Here is an 8,218-nt window from a genome sequence, read left to right as displayed (position 1 = left end):
TGAATGGAAGTTCTCTGGTGATTGGATTTAATTATTAAATTGTAAATTTGGAGGATGAAATGAAACATGTCATTTAAGCTGCTGTACATTTTTCTATCACAACGCAGCTTCAAATAAGATATAAAAAGCAAAAAGTAAAGCCATCCTTTTATATGATAAATGGATGCAAACATTTTTCATGTTTACAGTTATGGATACAACTCAAATTTTGATGGTTTTCTAAGTCCATTTGAGATAGCCACCTTACTTCCCCAAACATTTGTGATTTAACGGCCACAGATGAACTTTCAAGAATGTTTTCATTTTAAAATATTTTATCTACATCATTCATTTATTTTAAGTGTATTCACCAATGCTATGCAACTTGAAGAATATTTCATTAGTTCAAAGAACATCCTAGGCACACCACAAGGCAATCTTTTTTTCTTTTTTCTTTGTATTTAGAAGCAACCTTATTTTACATATCAATCCCAGTTCCTGCTCCCTCCCATCCTTCCATGCCCCCCACTGATATCTCCCCATCCCACTCAGCATCCGCTTCCCAGGTAGGGTGAGGCCTTCCATGGGGGGAATCATCAAAGTCTGTCATATCATTTGGCGGAGTGTCTAGTCCCTCTTTCTTGTATCTAGGTTGAGAGAGTATCCCTTCATGGGGAATGGGCTCCCAAAGTCCAGCTGTACACTAGGGATAAATCCTGGTTCCACCGTTAGAGGTCCCATAGATTGCCCAGGCCTCCTAACTGTCACCCACATTCAGAAGGCTTCGTTCAGTCAAATGCTGTTTCCACAGTTTATGACTGGGGTCTGTGTGCTCCCACTTGGTCAAATCAGCTGTTTCTGTGGGTTTCCTCAGCATGGTCTTGATCTCTTTGCTTGTCCCTCCTTTCTCTCTATAACTGAATTCCAGGAGTTCAGCTCAGTGCTTAGCGTTTGCTTCTATCAGCTATTGGAAGAAGGTTGGCATTTAAGTTAGTCATCAATCTTAGTATAGGGGGAAGGGCATTTGAGGTAGCCTCTCCACTATTGCTTAGATTCTTAGTTGGGGGTCTTACTTGTGGATCTCTGGACATTTCCCTAATGCCAGATTTTTCTTTAAACCTATAATGATCCCTCTATTATGGTATCACTTTTCTTGTTCTCTTCTATTCTTCTCCTGATTCAGTCTTCCTGATCCCTCATGTTCTCCTCCCCGTTTCCTTCTTGTTCTCCTACCTCCCTTGCCCCTTACCCCCCCCCCCCGTGCTCCCAATTTGTTCAGGAGATCTTCTCACTTTTCCCTTCTAAGTGGGACCATGTATGCCTCTCTTACTATCAGGCAATCTTCACCCATCCCTCTCCCATAGCTACTAAGCTACAGCTCGCATAAATGCAATCATACACTATGCAGTCAGTTATGTGCATGTTTTTCACATTATATAATGTTTTCTAAGCTCCGTTCATGCTATAAAATGTTATCATGTTATCAGTAACTTATTTCATTTTATATGTTAATAAGATTTTATTTTACAAAATAGATTTTATTTCTTAATATAAAATAGATTTTATTTATTTATTAGTTTATAGACATGTAGGGAATCCTCATTTATGAACACAGTGATTACGCCACTATGAACATTGGTAAGCAAAGTTTTGTGTGAGCATGTGTTTTTATTTATTTCTTGTATACTCTTAGAAGTAGAATTGTTGAGCCATCTGTTAACTTTATTTCTAACATTTTGAGTAAAATATTTTGTCAAGAATATTTTAAAAAATGAGTTGGCCATTTTACATCCCTTCTAGAAATACATTTGTGTTCCAATTTCTCTACTCTCATTTGGATATGTTATTATCTTTTTATAATAGCAATTCTGGTAGATGTAAGGTAGTAACTCATGGTTTTGATGTGAACTGTTTTTGTAGTAGGCAAAGTGAGGGAACACCTTTGTATGTGGATACTCCTCATTAATATATTTTATTCCAAAATGTCTATTAAAATCATTAGCTTATTTTTAATTTCATGATTTATATTTTATTAATGACTTTGTAAGGTTCTTTGTGTATTTTAAAATAATTTAGTTACTGAATGGACCTGGAATTAATTAATATTCTTAATTTCCTGTCCATTCAGGAAGGAAAGGAAACACTCAGCTCACTGCTTTTAAAATACTCTATCTTACCTATGGAAGAGTGAAAACTGAGAATCAATCGTGAATGTCAAATATGACTAAAAGACTGAGACTGCTCTTCATAACTCATATGTTGAAGTTCAAGCCTCAGGGCAATTTCATTAAGAATCAGGGCCTTTGAGAGGTGATTAGGTCCCGAATGATTTACAATAAGGAAAAGAATACAAGCAATAAAATTTAGAGATGAAATTTAAATCGGAAAATCAACCAAAATAATGAATGAAGCAAAGAGCCATTCATTTCAAGATTAATAAGTTTGACAGATGATGTTTCATAAATATCTGCTGTAGGTTAGCTCAATAAAAATGGAGAATACTAAAAGGATGATAACAGAAATGAAAGAAACCTCATCACTGCTTACTCCATGGGCAAGTGACTACAAGAATACTACGTGAACATTCCTAATGCCCCTGCTTAAATTAACCAATTTCTACTCATGTGATTACCTGCCAAAATTCACACAATTCAAAAATATTTTCTGGATAAGCTGTTGTCATTAAAGTTAATTGAACCAAGAATTAAAAGAATTCAAAACACAAAGCATCCAGCCCGAAATGGGACACTTATGCCACCTACTCTAAAGCCCAGGGATCAACAGAGAATGGAAGAAATGAAACAGCTGCATGATAGGAATCAGGGCTGTAAAATGCTCTCCTTTAGGCAAGACACTTCCATTTCAATCGTGGGCACATAGATGCCACAGTTGCCTGCACCGAACCTAAACAAGACTGGGAATGCCCCTCCCTGTTGAACTCTTGGCTACTAGTAGATTCTGGGAGAGGAGACATTGTCTCCAGTTGTACACCCACTGTTGAGACCTTTGTTTCTAAAGTTAGAGAACATAGTTAGACTGGTGACCTTGATTAAACTGAGTGGGTCAAAACACACACGCACACACACACACACGCACACACACATGCAGGCATGCAGGCACATACACACACAGAGGGACAGAGAGACTGGGGAGATGACAAGAATGTGGGAAAAGGGCTTGTGGTAGTGGTTGATGTTATTGTGAATCAGATAAATATAATAAGGTATGAAAGTAAATCATCTATGTGATTGTCATACAGCAAAATCTAAATAATAATAAAAAATTAAAAAGCAACAAGTCTAAGTAGGTTCACCAGCAAACTATACCAAATATTTGAGGGTGAAATTATGTCAGTTCTCTTAAGTATTTTCCAAAACAGAAAAACAGAGAATATTTTCTTCCTTACTGTTTAAGGCCAGTATTACCATAATAAAAGACAGCCCAACAAAGACATTATAAGAAATTAAAACTGCAGTTTAGCCTATTTCATGGACACAGGTATAAATCTCAAAATGAACCAAAAAACATATAAAAATATGCAACATGGTTAAGTGAGATTTATTACAGCTATTCAAACCTGCCTCAATATAACATCTATTAGCTAAAGAAGAAAAATCATCTGATTATAATAGGGGCATGCAGAAATTTGGTGCCTGGGCAGTGGCAATGCACACCTTTAATTCCAGTGCTCAGGAGGCAGAGGCACTGAAGCCAGCCTGGACTCCAGAGCAAGTTCCAGGACAGACAAGTACACAGAGAAACTCTGTCTTGAAAAAAACAAGAACAAAAACAAAGAGAGATTTGATAAGAGCAAACACAAGTGTATATAGTCTTCGAAAGTTAAGAATAGGAACAATTTCTACCACTAGTGATAGCTTGAAGCTAATCAAACTTGATGGTGACAAACGATGGCTACTCATTATTGTCAGGAAGAAGTCAAGAGTTTTCTTTCTACCTACCATAGTTTAAAATTCTACTGGAAGTCCAAAGTGAAGCAATACTATCAGAATGGTCAATAAAATCTATTATTAGGAGAAAGAAATAAAGGTGAATTTGAATGTAGATTATACGATTGCTTATGGATATATATCCTTCAAATCAAAGAAAGTTCTAGAAATAAAGAAACATTCTAGGATGCAAAATTCCGGTTAAAATATACATTATTTGACTTCTAATATAACAGAGAGGAGCAGATGGAATTTGGATTTTAAAATACAATAAATGTAGCCAAATGATATTTAACAAAGAAATAATGCAAATACAATGTAGAAATGAAAGACTTCAACAAATGCTGCTGGAACCACTGAATAACTGCTAAACATGAGGAAAAATAAACATTGAAATAAATCTTATAATTTCAAAAAGTTATCTCTAAGTTGGACATAAACCTAAACATAAACTCTAAACTAGTAGAGTGTAAAGTATTGGAGAAAAACTAGATGATCATGGCTTTGTAGATGACTTTTAGTTATTATACAACAGCAAAAGCAAGATACATGAAAGAAAAAATCAATAAGGTAGACTGTACTATAATTAAAAACATCTGTCTTGTGAAAGATACTGTTGTGGGAATTAAGCTTGTTTCCAGGTTACCCAAGCCATATATAGGTATGGATTATCAGAGATTCTCACTGTGAATGCAGGGATGTAGCCTGGTGATGTTCACAAAAGCAAGCATGCGAATGAATGGAGTCAGCGAAGAAAGCAACAGACGACCCAGTAAGTTGCATTCATAAGTGATTTATGAAATAATATATGCTTACTGACAGAATTCTAAACAAGCCTTATGGCAGCATCTTAAGCATTTCAAAGCTGGTCTTTGATATTACAAGTTACAAAGGTCATCTTTTCCCTAGTTGTCAATGGTGTGCAAACAATACTGTTGTGGAAGAATAACAGCAAAATTTGTAGCAATACTTACAATTACAGATTTCATAAATATATACCATAGGTACTATAAATTGTTATGGTTGTGAATTAGAAAAACATAAGGTTGAAGTCTGGAGAAACCGTATCTGTAAGAAACACTCAAGAGGATGGAGAAATGGCTCAGTTGATCCCAGCACTCAACTCAATCCAGAAGCTCATAGGCTCTCTAACTCCAACATCAGGAGCTCCAATGATCTCATTTGGCTTCTGTGGGCAGCCGTATGCATTTGGAGCACACACACACACACACACACACACACACACACACACACACACAGAGAGAGAGAGAGAGATCATAAAAGGTACAAAAGGGAAGGAATACTTCTACAGATGCAAATCTCTCCTATGTTGTGTTCATTGATAAAAGGTGAAACCCATTCTGAGTTTCTGTGAGGTGAATATCCGAGGATTAATGAGAGGAATTGGGATATAGGATAAAATGCATTGTATGAAAGTCTCAAATAATTAATAAAATATTTACCAAAATAATAATATAAAATGTTTCAGTGAGTAAATTGTTTATTGGAAAGCATTAAGATATTAGTTCAGATTACCAGCACCCATGTAAACGCTAGGCAGTTGTGTTAGCTACCTGCAATCCTCGAATTCAAAAGGCAGATGTAGGGGATACTCAGGTCAATGTTGTAGAGAAACCAGAACTGGTAAACTCCAAGTTCAGCAACACACCTTAACCCAGTATATACAGTGGAGGCAGATCCAGGAGGGCATCTGACATCAGTTTTGAACCTCCAAAAGCACATATATGCATGTATGCATGTAAACACCTATGTACATCTTCATAGATGCAAGCATGCACATACACCACACAAATATAATTAATTAATTAAATAGTTAGTTAAGAGCTACAGATTGTCAGCTACTGACCCTGGCATTGGGAAAGAATTTTATATATGTACTCACTAAAGAATAATCACATTTCTCCAAATTTTGTGCCTAATATAACAAAGCCTGACTTCATGAATGAGATACCCAAATGAGCTTGATCTTGAAAATACCAAAATATCAACAATACAATAACATACCTATTTACTCCTATCTTCAAATTTGTGAACAACACTTGGAAAGGCAGATATTAGCAATCACCATTGTCTTTGATGAGAGAAGACATATTGTAAATATTCATTCCAAACTTGATGTAGCTAATCTTGTTGGGAAAACAAACAGTAACATAGGCAACAAGAGAGCCCAGACTACACAGAAATGATGGCAATATTGTGAATGCATCATGAAATTCAATAAAATAGAAATGCGATTGGCCATCCTAGAAAAAATACTGAGAGTCAAGGGCCAGTGGTAGGTGATATCAAATAAACAAGATAGTATTATGGGCATTGGATCCCCATCAGACACTCTGTAAGCCCTGATTCATCAACAAATGCCAAACAAAAGAAGATAGAAGCAGAATGGTACCATGAACATAGATGCATTCATAGGACAAATTATACAGAAATCAGGGTCACATTTTAACCCACGAACACTGGTTGCAACAGAAGAGAATAAAATGCCCAAGGATATATACAAGTATTAGTGATGACATGTTTTCAAACAATGAAAGCATTTTTAAATGATGTATGTGACCTAAGATTTGCTTTGAGATATTCATTTGAAGGATATTGAGTGCAAATTATATTAAAGTGTATGGTGTCTTGTGATGGGGATGTCCTGTGTATATGTCAATAAAGCACTGTTGGCCAATAGGGAAGCAAGATAGGTGGGAGTAGGAGTTGAGGAGGATTCTGGGAAAGAGAAACACACGGAGTCACTCCAGAGGAGAAAAAGGTCCGGACCCTTTCTTCAGTAAGAGAAATACTTAGATTAACAATTATTGGGTAAATACTTAAGTCAGAGATAGCCGGTAAGAAACCAAGCAAACGGCCAAGAGCTTCATAATTAATATAGGCTCCTGTGTATTCTTTTCGGACTGATGCGGCTCTGAAACAATGCTGGTGGGAAAGCTTTACTCTACAGTCTTGGATTTTGATATTTTTTCATTTCAAGAATTTCATTGGCAAAGAAAGTGTTGTGATGTAAAATGAGTATCGACTGTTCAGATAACAGTATCTTGTGTCTAAATAAGAGTAACATGGGGGCCTCCTGGTCTGGGGATTGCGGGCAGGTTGATTCACCCCAGGCAGTCCAAGAAATCCAGAGTTTGCTGACATCGCTGTGCAAGTCCCATCCCCACTCAGGGGAGAGGTGAGTGTGTACCCCTGTCTAAGGCTGGATTCCGCTTGCCCTCTTTGGGATCTCCTGGCCTGGGGACTATAGTGGACCAAACCACCCAGAGTCTGCTGACACCCCTGTGCTAGAGGGAGTGTCTCGGACTTGCCTGCATCCATCCTGAGAACCATTGGATTATTGGACTTGCTTGTCCCCACCAGAAGAGAAACTTGAACCAGTACCCACCAAGAGACTAAGAGACCCCACCTGCACCCACTGGAAGAAGGTATGGGAAAATGACAATTTAAAAGCACATTCAACAACAGAAAAAACCAATATGACACCAATAGAGTCTGGGGACTCTAGACAAGCAAGACCTGAACATTCCAAAACAGATTAAGAAGAAGAGAATGACCTTAAAAACAATTTCGTGAAAATGATGAGTCCCTAAAAGAGGATATGAGAAAAATCCCTTAAAGAGATGGAAGAAAAAACAAACCAAAAAATGCAATAAATGGAAGAAAAAACAAAGCAAAAATTGCAAGAAACAATTCAAACATTGGCCATCAACCACTACCACTCAGACCTCGGCCCTGCACCCTCTCATAAAGAGGTGAGTCCCCTCTTCGACTCCCCTGACCCACAGATATAGAACCACTCCTGCTGCCTGGATAAAGGTTCTAGGATGGCATATATGGTAGTAATCAACACTATCATGAAGGAGGGGCTATTAATGTAGTCTCTCCACTATTGCTTAGTTTGCTAGTTGTTGTCATCCTTGTAGATATCTGGAGATCTCACTAGTGTCAGCTCTCTCCTCAAGCCTATAATGACTCCATCTATTATGGTATCTCTCATCCTGCTTTCCTCTATTCTTACCTCAACTCAACCTTCCTGCTCCCCCATGCCTTCTTCTACCATCCTCTTATTCTCCTCTCTTTTTCTTGGTTCCCTCTCCCCTACCCAGATGTTCCCAATCTGCTCAGGAATATCTTGGACATTGCACTTCTCTGGAGTATCATGCATCTCTCTTGGGTACCTCCTTGTTTCCCAGACTCACTGTCACTGGGATTATAGGCTGACACTCCCTGATCCATATCTAAAATCCATATATGAGTGAGTACATACC

This window comes from Mesocricetus auratus, unplaced genomic scaffold, assembly GCF_017639785.1.
Source record: "Mesocricetus auratus isolate SY011 unplaced genomic scaffold, BCM_Maur_2.0 Super-Scaffold_100003, whole genome shotgun sequence".
NCBI classification, from domain to species: domain Eukaryota; kingdom Metazoa; phylum Chordata; class Mammalia; order Rodentia; family Cricetidae; genus Mesocricetus; species Mesocricetus auratus.
This window is presented reverse-complemented; position numbering follows the sequence as displayed.